The sequence below is a fragment of the Tenebrio molitor genome, chromosome 4, assembly GCF_963966145.1.
Source record: "Tenebrio molitor chromosome 4, icTenMoli1.1, whole genome shotgun sequence".
Lineage (NCBI taxonomy): Eukaryota > Metazoa > Arthropoda > Insecta > Coleoptera > Tenebrionidae > Tenebrio > Tenebrio molitor.
Window position 1 is genome coordinate 20,019,125 of NC_091049.1, and position 14,677 is coordinate 20,033,801.

Here is a 14,677-nt window from a genome sequence, read left to right on the forward strand (position 1 = left end):
ACTCAATGAGCAAAATCAACCCATCGTATAAACTGAAATCATCTAATTTATAAAGCAGTAACCTGTGATTCACGCGATCAAATGCTTTGGACAGGTCCATATATATAACATCAACCTGCCCGTGCGCATCCAAACTTTCACACAAAAATTGCGTGGTGGAAACCAAATTAGTGACGGTAGATCTTCGAGCCATAAAGCCATGCTGGTTAACAGAGATGTTTGACGATATGTGGTGATATATTCTTTCAAACATTCAAAAATTCAAAATTCAAAAATTTTAGCAAAGTTGTTGATTATTGCTATTGGCCGATAGTTGGTTATATCGGATTTATCACCATTTTTGAATATTGGGCAGAGTCGAGATTCCTTCCACTTAGCTGGAAACACGGAAGTTTTAACAATAAGATTAAAGATTATTTTTAGGGGACTTGAGAAAATTGTTTTACAGTCACAAAGTAAAAAAGAGGGTATCTGGTCAGGGCCCGCCGTTTGACTATTTTTCAGCTTTTTTATAGCTTTTTGTACATCATCATCAGATATATCGTTTAAGTATAACACGTTTTTGTTCACAACTTCAGTAGGACGTTGATTAGATTGTTGATTTTTATTATTTACCATAAATGATTTCGAGAAGTACCCAGCAAACTTATCTACGATATCTTTAGGATCTTTTAATATAGACCCATCGTAATTCATGACGTCTGGAATTGAGGTAGATTTTTTTATCGAGTTCACAAAACTCCAAAAGTATTTAGGATTAGCTTTGACACTGGCGCTCATCCTAGTCACGTAATTATTGTATGCGTGTCTTTCTTTCACCTTAACCTCGGCTTAATACAGACAGAATTAGCAGAATCAGAATTCATTACAACCTGAAAATTACATTTTAGATTTTCAATACAGATATCTACAGAGTGATCAACAAGGACTGAAGCTGTTGGCAACAATGACAACATGATAAAAATTTCAGCGAAGTTGGTAGGATTACATTTTCAGTTGTCAATTTTGACGGGCAGATTCAAACTTCAAAATCAAGTGTCATTTTTGTATCAATTTATTAATTAAAATGGTTTTTACACTAGAGAAAGACATTTTTATTGGTATGGCGTACTTTCGGACTGGAAATTTTGATGCTACTAACGGTTGGCACAGTATTCCACGGAGCACGGACGATGCATTTCACCAATTTCAACAAATGTTCCCCGAGCTAGTTGTTACCTTAGTTGCGTTTAGGCAGCATTGCACGAGATTGGTGCAACGTTACCTGCAAACAGGTAATGTGAAAAAGGCAAAACCTACAGGTAGAACATCTACACTCACAGAAGATGTAGTCGAGAACGTTCGAGGTAGAATGGAACAAAGCCCTCGAAACTCAATGCGAAAACTTTCACTCCAAAAGGGTGTGATTCTTATTTAAAACACACGCATCCAAAGTTCTTTGTTGGGCACGTTTAATGCAGGGCCTAATAATTCTTACCATTAAAAATCCCGTCATTCCTTTTCTTTATTTTACAGTCTTGTCATATGGAAGTTGCCTAACCATTTTAAAGAAGAAATTAAAGTTCCACCATTACAAATTTTCCCGGATCCAATCCCTGCATCCCGCAGACTTTCAGCTCGAAAATAATAATGCATAAAACATGTTTCTGTTTCTCAGGAGGGGCATGTGGGCACGGCCTGTCGCTTTTATGAATATCGAAACAGTGGGCCATTTAATTAAGTATGGCTAATTATTTTTTATTTTTTTTGGTCGTTTTGTACGTATCGTGTTTTAAAACTACCAACCCGTAACATAACCTGAATTTTTTGACATTCACAACTTGCAGCGGGTGCCAACACTGACGCACAAAAAATTTTCATACTTTGGGAATATTTTGCTGTCATTTGCTGCCAACAGCTTCAGTCCTTGTTGATCACGCTGTATGTACCTTCAGCAAAAAAATCGTTTAGAGTTGGATCTTTTGTAATACTTATTAAAGCAAGTTCACATGAAACTGATTTTTGGTTTGAAATATTTAAAAATTCAAATTCCATCGCACTGTCATTAATAATTTGTTCGAAAACTGCGCTTATATGGAATAAAACCACCTTTGTTATGTCAGTTGGAATGCATAATCCACCACGTTGGAGATAATCGAAGTATTCGTTCTGTACTAAATTTCCTTTACTTCCGATGACTAAAGAAATACAAATTGGAGCTGATTCATCAATAACATATTGTGATAAATAATCACTATCTAATAATACATCCGAAAATGTGTCTTCATTACATAATTCCAAAATGTCCCACTGGAAGTTAGATTCTTTTTCAATTTCAAGAAATTTATTTTGAATTTGTTTAAACGAAAAAGTACCTTCCTTCTTTTTTAAGATATGCTTAAGTCGATTTTTTTTCCGCGTTCATTATGTCGTCAAAACTAACATTGTAGTTACAACCGGTCATAAGTCTATACTTCCTAAAACGTTTTTCCAATTTATCGGTACTTTGTAAATTTTCCTGGTAATAAGTATGAAGTGGGGAAATTTTCAAAAGAGTAGTGAATGATATCTAATAAAACGCTCATCCTACTCGTATGATGAAGGGCATTGTATCATTTCTGAACCTACCATTGTTATCTAAACTATGCCATGCCTCTAACCACGACATGGAGTTTTTCAAAAAACTAATTCTGAAGTTGTCTACTGTTCTTATGCCCATTCATTTCGTTTAATATTTCCTTGCAAAGTATTCGTAGTATTTACTACGTCCCACCAATGTCTAATTAATTTTAAAAAACCAGACGTATCTTCATAATGTAATTATAATAAAATTTTAAAATTAAACAAGCTTATGCTGTTGTCGAATAATAAATAAATATGTTCTTATTTATTTATAGATAATTTTCGCTTGCGAGACATCCTCTTCTTGGCGTGCTTAAGTACCGCATCTTTTAAGAATGTAATGTTTTTTTGTCGGGTGTGTCTGTTGTCTGCAAGGTAAATCACTTCGAACATAACCTCCACAATTCCATCCAATATTTGGAAAGATTTTTTCCCCTCGGTCATTCCCCTATAGACCCCCGTCCAAGAGTACTGTGTCAGTACCTTGGAGCTGAACGTATGGTTCACTACTTTAAAGTGCGTCTATCGATATTTTGAAACGACTTTTTAAACACTAGTTAACATTTTGGATCGTTTATGATGGTCTCATTACTAGGGGATTATTTACCTAGAGTTAAGCCGGCCTGAGATATGTCATTTGGTGGGGAAAATCTGCGCGGACAAATCACTTAAATTACTCAAAAAACAGCTAAATGGAAAGTTTTACTTGTTCACTGAAAAAATCAGCTGATTTTTAATCTGTTGAACACCCCTATTTTACGAAAGATGGACTCGTCCGACTGTTTTCCGTCTTCGCGCACCCCCACCAAATGACATATCTCAGGCCGGCTTAACTCTCGATGGTACCGGCGGATTATTGAGGATCGGTTACTCACTACTTTTACGACAATCTTTGTTAGCGGGCAATACACCACTGAAGGAAGCAAAAGGTCGTTTTAAAATATCGATAGACGCACTTTATATCCAACCTTAGAACCGACCTCCGCCCCACTACAGTTTCCGACTTTTGCCAACGACTTCATTAGTTAGCTTCTAAATTCCACATTATTGCAAATTTTTGTCTCTAAATCTGACAATTCTCCACAGGAATCTAACGGGAATCGAATGTTCCCGAGCAACAGCTTCTTCCTTATTCATTGGTTCTTGGCTGGAAAGGATTCTAAAAACCTTATCTAAGCTAACATTAATTTTGGAGTAATTTTCTTTTATTTCCTCCTTTAGTGAATTGAAATTTGACTTTATCTCGACCATTTCCTTTTTTAGGGTCCGCATTTCTTCGTAAATAGTTGCTGTGGAAATTGTACCCGATAAACTGTTGTTTGTTTCAAACAACTCACTTCCAGCAGTTTCAATTATGACGTTGGGGACAGGTTCTAATCTGACAGATTCCGGTTTATTAACCTGTTGATTTTCCACTACACACTCATCAAATAAATCATTCCGGTCTGTCAGGTCAGGTCATTTTAATGGGACGCTTTTTTGTTCCCATTTCAGCGAAGAGAGCTTCTTCGGCATCTGTGTCGACGCACTGGGTCAACTCCTTCTCAATTCTGAGTAGAAAAACGTGCTAGATTTAATTTTTCAGAGTTTTATGTTTTATGCAACTATCAAATTAAATTCATGCTCGTAGCAGTGCACAAAATAAGCGTAAGGATATTTGTCTCTTATTATGTTTTGAACTTCGTTCATTTTACCAGACATCACAGATACGCCATCGTACCTATGACAGGTACATTTTTTTGGGTTGGTGCCTAATTTCAATGCAAATAATTGTTCCAAAATGCAAGAACTAATGTCATCCGCAGTGTGTGAAAAGTGCAAAAAATATCCCCAAAACCGCTCATACATTTTTTGTTCAATAGTTTATCTTAAAATGAGAACCATTTGATCCTGAACAGATACGTCAGTGGTTTCGTTGGCCTGATTGGCCACAAAGTTTGCTAATTCAACTTCTTCCTTTATTATTAAAATTCTTGCGACATGCACAGAATCGGTTTTTGGGAGTACCTAAAAAGACATCTTCTTCGCGGCGGAGACGAGTTGCTCCCGGTACCCAAAATATCGCAATCTTGGATGCAAGTAGCGGAGGGTTGGGGATTAGACTGCATTGCAGGGGTGGTAATTATCATCTGCACATTTATAAAATAATTTTTATTCTAGTCATGCTTCCATGTTTGCTTTTTTAGATGTACCTGTTAGTTTTCAAACATAAACGTATAGCAAAATTTAATCTTCAAACAGAGGGATGAAAAACTTGAGAAACGACGTAAGAAACAAAAAGGAGACATTACAAAAATTAATAGAAAAATATGAAAATGGAATACTCCCTAGAATAAATTTTGTACAAATAATTTCTTATCATAATAAAGCTATGTTGTAATAATATTCCTGAGAGTAAACATTTTATTTTAATATTTAGTAAATATTCGTTTATCTTGCACTCAAAAATGTAGAAATATACCTGCCGCCTTCCTTAATCCTTCGACAAAAAGCGGGAGCAACTCGTCTACAGATAACAGCTAAGTACCGACCACCTGTGGTGTAAACTGACCGCTGGGAGGAACTCGTCTACGTCCCTTCTTCGAATGATACGTGTTGTTTAAAAATATTGTCAATTTCAGGCCTAAAATTAATGAAGCCTTTGAAAATTCGGGGATTTGCACAGGTAGATGTCTCGTCGTGGCCTCGTAAGGATAACTCAAAAATACCACAAAATTTTACGCAGTTTGGTTTAAAATATATCTGTTACGCGAAACTTTTTCATTGTGTTCTTTGACCGCTAGTCGATAGTGATTGAATATTCACAGTTGGCAATAATTGATACTTTTCCAAATGATTAACCAAAAATGGTCCTTGCTGAAAGGATGTATTACAACCAGATTCCAAACACTTGAAACTCCACACTTCTTTAGAATATGCAATAGGTTCAACCTGTTGCATATGAATTTCTCTGATGTGCCTGTTAAGGGTGAATTGTCTGGAGAAAATGTTTTCGTAATATACACACACTACAGGCATTTTAACTCCTTAATGTAGACTTATATTTAATCTTTGACGAGAATACACACGTGCGAGACGTCTGTCAACGTCAGTGAATGAGATGACACGTGACAAAAAGTTGTGCATAGTGGGGGGTGCCGAGTAGGGAAATTAGAGGTTCGTAAGTACAAACTGGACAGTTAATAACCGTAACACCAACTATGCAATTTCAGTCAGGAATTCAGTTCTCGCTCCGATCACGTACGAACAGCTCAAACACTGGGAAAATATTTACACAATAATCCATATTGTTCAAATATAATGGACGTTTGTAACCTCTTTGATACGAATGAACTCAGTAGTAGCTTCACTTCCAATAAAATCGGGATGGTCACTTTAACACAAGAAATCAAATGCATCAGCTACACCACTACTTATTGTTTGCGCTGCCAAACGAACATTCATTTTTTTTTTTTTTTAATTAACATGCGCATTTGATATGGCGTTAGCCAATTTTGAATCACCCCTTTCTTGCAGTTGATTTAATTTATCAATAAATGAAAACAATATTTGACCATTAAGAGAAGACAGTGTTATTTCACCAAATGCATTTTGTAGCAGTTTTAGGCCATGGCATGGATCTAAAATGCAAAAAATGTTGCTCTTGTTTTGAGGGTGTTCTAATTTCGCGCACATATTGCCTGGGGACAGATTACACCCCAAAATTTGAAAGGTTTTTAAGTTTGTGATACATCCATCACAAGTTATTGACCGGACTATAATCCCGATCTTAAAAAGTTTTTCTATAGCTAATAATACACTCACCGGCACAAAAAGCGACTCATTATGATTTCTTTAATAAATAATCTTGAAATTATATTTGTGCTTATTTTTTTTATAATAGTTAAATTGGGATATTTTCAAAGATCGGGAGTCCTATGGTCACCATGGCAACCGAATTGTTTTGTTTAAATAAATTATTGAAAAGTTTGCGCTACTTCCATGTTGTGTTTTTGTCGGTTGTTTTACGTGTTAAAATTTTTAACTTGACAATACGAGATACTAGTTCAAAATACTGTTCAAATTTTGACAATTTTTTATAACATAATTTTTTTTTCTAAAAAATAACTTATCATTTTTCATTAAAATATTATTTCCTGTGTTTAATGTTTTCTTGGTCGAATATTCTTTGGCAAAGAATAACTTAAATAGTACCTACCAATACAACATGATACCAAAAAAAAAAATCTAAGACAATGAATTACTTAAAATTCAAAGTGACTCGCGAAGTGAGTCGTTTTTTGTGCCGGTCAGTGTAGAAGAAACTCTTTTTGAAGTGATGAGGTTATTTTGTTGACAAAAAAATAGGCAACAGGGCATTTTTGTCATTTTTGTAAATGAGACTATTTGTAAGACTAGTGCTTCTGTAGCCATTTCTTCTGTTTCAATGTTAGCAATACCACCTAAATCTACATATCCATAAGTTTATCACTTTGCTTATCATAAACAATTTGGTTGCGTATTGCCATTGAATCAAATATGAGGGCGACATCTTTTAAATAGTCATAATGGGACTGTGTTTTTAAAAATTCAAATACTTCACTGAGAAAGCCAACTTCGCAGTTGACAGATGATAGCCATTTTCGTATGGTGCTGCTGTGAGGTAATGAAAGTTTGCTACGCACAAAATTATACGACCACTATTCTTTTCCATTTTTTCACAATTTCTTCGTTACTTACTGCAGACTGTGCTACCGTCTTAATTCCGTCGTATACCATCCCATTTTTTTTATTATGGCATAGTCATACAACTGATGCGTCGCTAGCGTACCATCTTGAAGGATCCCAAGCGATTCCTTACAATGTCTGCACAACATTTTGGCTAAAAACATCAGACCCATTACTCAAGGATCAAAAATCAATGCAAAATACAGAGTGTCTATAAAAGAACATACATCAAGAGTGCTGTGGAACTCGAATATATTTGATTTTTGCCGCTTTGTAGCATATTGTGGTACCAAATAGAAAAACAGAGGTTATGTAACTTCATTAATGACAGGTTTTTCGATTTTTAAAATAAATTTCTGTTAGGTACAGAACACACCACATGCCATCGTATCTATTTTTCATTAATTAGTGTTGTCTGAAGAATGATCACTTCCAATTTGTAATACTCGATGGACTAACAATAATTCACATTTTTATTAGGTATAAACTATCAAAACATAACTTCTGCAGACACCTCATAATGAAGATTCGGGGTAATTAAAACAAACACATTTTGGGGGTTTATGTATTCTCTATTTCAAGGGTACTATTACGACCCAAAAGGCAGGTCGGCCACAAACAGATTTCTGGTGTCCTGATTGGAGTACGGAAGGGAGAAAGAGATGCCAAAGTTCAAAAGACAGCACAACATTTATTGGGTCCTGAAATTACAGGGGCGGCTTGCCCGGTCTCTGCACCGCGCAGGGTGCGATATTGCGAGTACTGGTCACTCCTCGTTCAGGCTTGGATGACGTCGCGTGGTTCAGTGGGGCCGAAGGTGGCTCGAGGGTGGACAGTAATAATTCGTCGGAATGTGTGTGGTAGCCGCCGACGTAGCTCCTCCGGAGTCGAGGCTCGCTTCCTCCCTGGTTGGGCTTCACTGAGGGGTGTCTCCACGAGGTGGTGCGACTGGAGAACTGAGTGGTGGAAGTTGAGCGACTCGAGGGAGTCGTGGATGTTGAGAAAATTGAGAGTCTCGATGGAATGTTGATTGAGACTGAAATATAGTCCTGGAAAGGAGAGTCCTGCTGGTCGCCTGTGGGAACAGTGAAAATTTTCTAGCTGCGAGAGCCGCCATTTTGGTTTCGAGGTCGTACTTACTTGCGACGCTAGTACCGAAATTTATCCGTCTTCGACGTTTCCGGTTCCGATCCCTAAATGGTCGCGAGCCTGTCTTTTCGCCGGTTAATTTAATCGGTCCTTTGACCTTCGCCTCCGAGACGTTATTACACTGAATGCTCGGACACTAATTTTAACTCGGCGAAACGGTACTACGTGTTGTTCGGTGGACCTTTGCACGGAAGAGAGAACGAGTTCTTCCGTTATCCGTTGCGGGTTTTGCGTCGGCGCTCTTCACTAATTAGTGGGGACGAATTTGCGGGTGGTTTTACCGACCGATAAAATCGTCACAGTACCTACCCAATTTTACAGAAATTGTTGAAAGTGGCCCCCATTATGTTTTAAACATTTCCTAATTCGTTTCTTTTTATTATTAAAGATATTCTGCAGCATCTGCTGGTCTATAGTGTTGCAGCAGTTTCTTATTTCCTCCATAAGTTCCTCCAAAGTGTGCATTCTCCTTTTAAAAACTTCATTTTTTAGATGGCCAAATATACAAAAATCTAACGGTGTTAAATCTGGAGAACGTGGGGGAAATTCAGGATTTAATCTATTACTTATAATTCTATTGCCATAAAATTGTTGAAGATAAACCAAATTCTCTTGTGTTGTGTGAGCTGTAGCACCGTCGTGTTGAAAGTATCCATTCTGCAATTCTTCATCATCCAGCTGATTAATAAATATTTCTAAAATTTGTTCCCGGTATCTAGTGGCATTTATAGTTTCATGGAAAAATATCGGTCCAATTAAACGCCTTCGTGAGACAGCAATCCACACTCCAACCTTTACAGGATGCAATCGGGTTTCTACAAATGCATGTGGATTTTCTGAACTCCATATTCTATAGTTTTGTGAATTTACATATCCAGATAAATGAACCCATGCTTCGTCCGAAAAAAAACTGATGTCTAATAATCTGCAAGCAAAGTTAATATTAAAATTTTTTAATTCAATTCATCATTACAAACCTGTCATCATTCAAATTGTTTAAAAACCAATTGCAGTATTCTAAGCGCCTCTCAGAATCACCTGGTCGAAGTTCTTGAAGTGTAGTGATCTTGTACGGATATAAGTTCAGGTTTTTTCTAACAATTTTTTGGCAAGTGGAAAGTGGTACATCAGCCTGAAGTGATAACTTCCTGAGAGATGTTTTTGGGCTTTGTTCAATTCGTTGGCGTAAATCTTCAACAATTTCTTCATTGACTGGCGGTCTTCCTACACTTTTACCCTTTTCAACACTTCCAGTTGCCACAAATCTATTCACAACCCTTCTAATGTGTGCAATTAAATTTGCTTCCACGACGTTGCAATTTGGAAATTTTGCAAAAAATTCTTCCTTGCAAGCGTTTATCGAGTAAACCCACTCTCCATTCTGCAGGGTACCATTTCGGTAATACGACATCACAATGAAGGTGTTTTGCTCTAGCGATAAAACCATTGCGGTTTACTGAAAAGATTGCTTATTACTTACTGTAAACGTACGAAAATAACTGTCTTACCTTCGCAACTCCGTAACTTGTTTCTGGTATTATTCACAATTCACGCTTACGCGGAAAATCGTTTTAGTCTTGATAAAGACTGTTGAAGAAAATCACAAGGAAAACAACTAAGACACGGAATTCACAACTGAACTAAACTGAGAAACTGACGCTCTGACGCTAAAACGTATTTATTTGACATGTGTCATTTGACATCAATGATACCTAATTTACCGGCTTCAACGGCTTGACATAGTTCGGTCAAAAAAAGTATAGAGCCGCACAATTCCACAGCACTCTTGATGTATGTTCTTTTATAGACACTCTGTACTTACGGATTGTTGTTTCGTTCTGAATCAAGTTACTTGATAAAAGGTATTAAATTATTATAAAGAATCTTTAGTTCTGCATAGTAGTAATCAGCTAACATTGACATAAGCCTTATGTCCAAAATGTATTTTAACCGAAATGACCGGACTAAATTCGTCGGTCGTTTTGTGTCAGATAAGTTACCTTTTTCAGTTGACAGCCATTCCATAACTGTCCATATTTCAGGAATCTGTTAGTATCGGAAGAGTTAACTGCAGTTAACCAGAAATTCGGTTGCAAATGTCGAGTAACGGAACATACTCTTATTGAATAATGCTATCTAATTATGCTCCACTATGGGTGTTGCTTTTGCCGTCGAAATCAAGAGTATCCGAAAAGCTCACTGTGCTTTATGGCTAGTGGTATTCGTGACTTCTACATATTTTTCATATGGAATTGAGAATTATGTTCGGGATGTTTAATGTTACGCAGTTTCTGTTTTATCCTCGTATGAGGACGGTGTAGTAATATTAGCACTGTTGAAAGAAACTGATGAATGTGCATCTTTGGTACAGAGTGGCGCAATACAATACATCTTTTTTTCTTCTATTTACTCATCTTATTATACGATTTTCTATTAAGTAAATTTTTCATCTTTTTTGATTGGCATAAATATACGAAATACGCAAAGAAACTAACACAATCAGTACGTTTACATCGGAAGGACTTTATCTGACCTGACCTAAATATCGACCTACATTAGACCTAAAGTAGCCCAGTCTTTGCGCGTTTACATCGTAGCGTTTTTAAACGACCTATCTATAAATTTAAGCTTATTTTGGTCCTGCTTTAGATTATTGATGTTGCGCCCTCTATCGGTAAAGCAGCTATTAATCGGTGTTTTTGCATGACCAACTTCAGTAAACTATGTTAACATAGTTTAATGAAGTTGGTCATGGTTTTTGTATGCAGTGTTTTAAAATAGTGTTTATCCAAAACGATCGTAACCCTAACCTAACTTTCTAGACAGGTGTAGAGTGTAGCGTGAGATGAGAAGTGAGAACAGAGTTTGTTGTTGTTAATCGTTTGGTGTCTGCAAAAATGAATTCACATTTCTACTGCACTTGGGGTTTTGTACAATTGTAAATGTAATGCAGATGAATGAAAGACGGCGTCAGCAGTTAAGGAAAAAAATTATCCGTAAGCGAAAATTTGTTTTGGCCAACATAACTCAAATGAAAATGATGAATACCTTAACATCTGCAGCAATATTCAGTTTGTATTCATCGTTGCTTCAAATGAATATTGCTTTCGATACCTTTATCAAACGTAAACCAAAGCGTATGTGGATGAAATTACGCAGCTCTGATTTCTGGGATCGAGTCGTTTCACAAATGGATGATGAAGAAATGCTTGAATGTTTTAGGATGAAACGCCACACCTTTGATCAGTTGTGTGAAATACTGAGGGCTCATTTACAGCCTCGCAAAACTGTTTTACAAGGGAGAGAACCTGTATCAGTAGAAAAAAAAATTGGAGTGGCCGTTTACAAACTGGCTAGTTGTGCCGAGTACCGGGTCGTTGGAAATGTTTTTGGAATCCATAAATCGACAGTTAAAAAATGTCTCTACGACGTTGTGAATGCTATTAACAGGAAGGCAAAAGATTACATCTGCATGCCAAATGATATAGAAGCAAATGAAATTGCTGCTCAATTCAAAGAAGTTTGTAAACTGCCTCAAGTGATTGGGTGCATAGATGGCACCCACATACCCATTTTGGCTCCTGCTGATGGGTATAGAGATTTCATTAATAGGAAAGGGTGGACGTCTTATAATATGCAAGCTGTGGTGGATAACAAGTGCAGGTAAAAGTTATACTCACTTGGGGCTTTTTGTTCCTATACCTTAATTATTCAAGGTTTAGAGACATTTTTGTAAAGTTTCCGGGTAATACTCACGACGCAACAGTGTTTAAAGCTTCATCACTATACAAACGAGTAGAACAAATTATACCACAAATATCAGAAGATGTGAATGGAAAGAGTATTCCTTTTATGATATTGGGAGATCCCGCCTATCCACTGATGAACTGGGTAATGAAAGATTATTGTGGTACCACTACTCCACAGCAGGAATCGTTTAACGTCTATCACAACTGCGGACGTGTGTGTGTTGAGATGGCTTTTGGTCGACTCAAAGCGCGCTGGAGAATTTTGCAAAAAAGAATCGATATTCATCATATATTTGTTCCTCAAGTAATTAGTGCTTGTTGCGTGCTACATAACTTTGTCGAATATAACAAAGAACACTTTGTGACGCAATGGATGAGGGACGTTGAAGAAGCGGACATACTTTTTCCACAACCAGATACATTGCGTTCTCGCAGTAGAGATGATATGAGTGGTTCAGAGATAAGAGACCACTTAACAGAATATCTAGCAGAAAATTTTCCCTTACGGAAAAGTTACTTACATAAATAAACTAAAAAAGTATTTTTTGGTTTTAATACGTGAAATTAAAAGCTTTTCCTACATATTACTAAGAGCTAATTCAAAAATTGTTCCGTATATGCCTTTCAAATTAAATGTATGAGTTTAAAAAAATTATCCTCCAGTGTTGTGTTCATCTGATGTACTTTCCATGCTTTTGTTCCTTGCATCACAACTGAATCTTTCCACATTTTCAAATGGCACAAACATTTGCGTTGCCTGGGGATAAAACGTTGCTGTCGGTGTTGATAGCATTTGCATGCTGTGATGAAAAGAATTCATCATCATTTGCATTAGTTTTGTGCTGTTTTCATGCTCCTTTTTCATCACTTCCATCTCCCATTCTCGTTGTTGCTGTAATTGCTGAGCAATACTTGTTGCAACAGCTTTGGTATGTTCCGTTAACATTGCGTTCAGAGCTTGCGTTTGGTTAGCCACAATAGTCTCAGAAAACAAGTTGATTTGTTTAGCATAACTCGTTGTCCCTACAAGTAAGAATTAATTTAAATATGCAACTAAAGTTTTGGACTACCTTTACCACTTTTTTTGGATCTAGCCTGGCGATGATTTTCCAAGCCACTTGTACTCGGCGTTGAGTTCGAGCTTGTTTCTTCGCCTGACGTTACATCACCACATTCTATTTGGATTCCACTCTCTTGCTCTCCAAGAGCTGTAGCTTCCTCAGGAGAGAGAACTCTTACTACAAACAAAAAAATAATTTGAAAATTAAATTAAAACTGGTAACATATCATTTGCCTTGACAAAATTTTCGTCTGCTGAAGTATCAATACCAGCTGTTACATCTTCCTCCATTGCAAGGGTTTTTGGACGCGTGTTAAGTAAATTGTCCATTTGCTCATAATACAAGAATTCCGTGCGACTCTCTCCACTTTTGTTGTTGTTTTTCTTGCATTTGTAATATAATTCTTTCAAATGTTTCATTTTTATTTGCAGCTGTGAAGCTGTCTTAATAAACCCCATCTCTTTCATTTTGTCTTCCACCAACTTGAATATTTCTACATGTCTGTGGCGTTTGCCGTCCATTAGCTTAATAATATTATGTTCAATACATAAATCGAGAAAAATTCCAGTTTCTTCCTTTGCCCAGTTGGCCCCTTTTTTTCGTTGTGTGGTAGGTTTTGCGACTGGAGTCACAGGAGCACTGTCTTCACAACGCTTCATTTTTAATAAATCGCAGCAAACACAATAACATTCACGAAGCTCCGTATAACATTAACATGCTCACCTGTGGTGCTCACAACGTGCTTAACTTGTTTCTTAACCTCACTTTCGTTACGTCGATAAAACAGATAATTACTAACTGCGTAGGTCAGGTCGGATATGTTTACATCGCTTTACTAATATTTTAGGCCAGACTACATTTAGGTCAGTCCACGCAAAAATATGAGTCGACCTATGTCCTTTAGTCCTGGTCCATATGAGTTTACATGATAGGACTACATTTTATTTAGGTCGCATTTGGGTATAGGTCGCGGACTAAACCCGTGATGTAAACGTACTCAATGAGGACTTACCAGCTCATGAAAATACGCCAACATAACACTTTCACTTGACAAAGACAGTTCCTTGTTCGGGCGTCTCAGTTGGAATCGAAAAGTCGTACAAATATACCAGTGCAACAGAATCTTTCAATGCCCTCAAAGCGTTAGTTAAAGCGCGTTGGAAGACAGTTGATGCATTGACCAATCCAAAAGAGTAGAGTATTTATGTACGTTCTGGCTCACTTTGGGTACGCTAGGAGTGTCAGGTACGCTGGTGGTGGGGATAGTGGGCGTGTCCGTCGTAATTGTGGGAGCAATGGCGTCGTAAGTGGGTGTTTCCGTGTCGTGATTGGTCGTTTTGGTCGTTTTGGTCGTTGGTGGGGCATTAGAGGGGGTGTGGTTTCTGTTTTTGGTGTGAAAGAGATATAACT

General features: G+C 37.1%; 4 long non-coding RNA genes across 4 annotated transcripts in view; 2 read left to right on the forward strand and 2 right to left on the reverse strand.

The window, feature by feature from the left end:
* LOC138127986 (uncharacterized) overlaps positions 1-14,677 on the forward strand; it is a 44,314-nt gene that overhangs the window by 21,854 nt on the left and 7,783 nt on the right. The window lies entirely within an intron of this gene.
* LOC138127983 (uncharacterized) lies at positions 7,980-10,149 on the reverse strand. The gene is made up of 4 exons (XR_011158480.1): positions 9,966-10,149; positions 9,435-9,913; positions 8,449-9,382; positions 7,980-8,383 (listed from the first exon to the last, which is right to left on the reverse strand). It is a non-coding gene; the product is annotated as an uncharacterized lncRNA (long non-coding RNA).
* Positions 10,408-12,747, forward strand: LOC138127984 (uncharacterized). Its single transcript, XR_011158481.1, has 2 exons — positions 10,408-12,120; positions 12,174-12,747. It is a non-coding gene; the product is annotated as an uncharacterized lncRNA (long non-coding RNA).
* LOC138127985 (uncharacterized) lies at positions 12,746-14,265 on the reverse strand. The gene is made up of 2 exons (XR_011158482.1): positions 13,283-14,265; positions 12,746-13,229 (listed from the first exon to the last, which is right to left on the reverse strand). It is a non-coding gene; the product is annotated as an uncharacterized lncRNA (long non-coding RNA).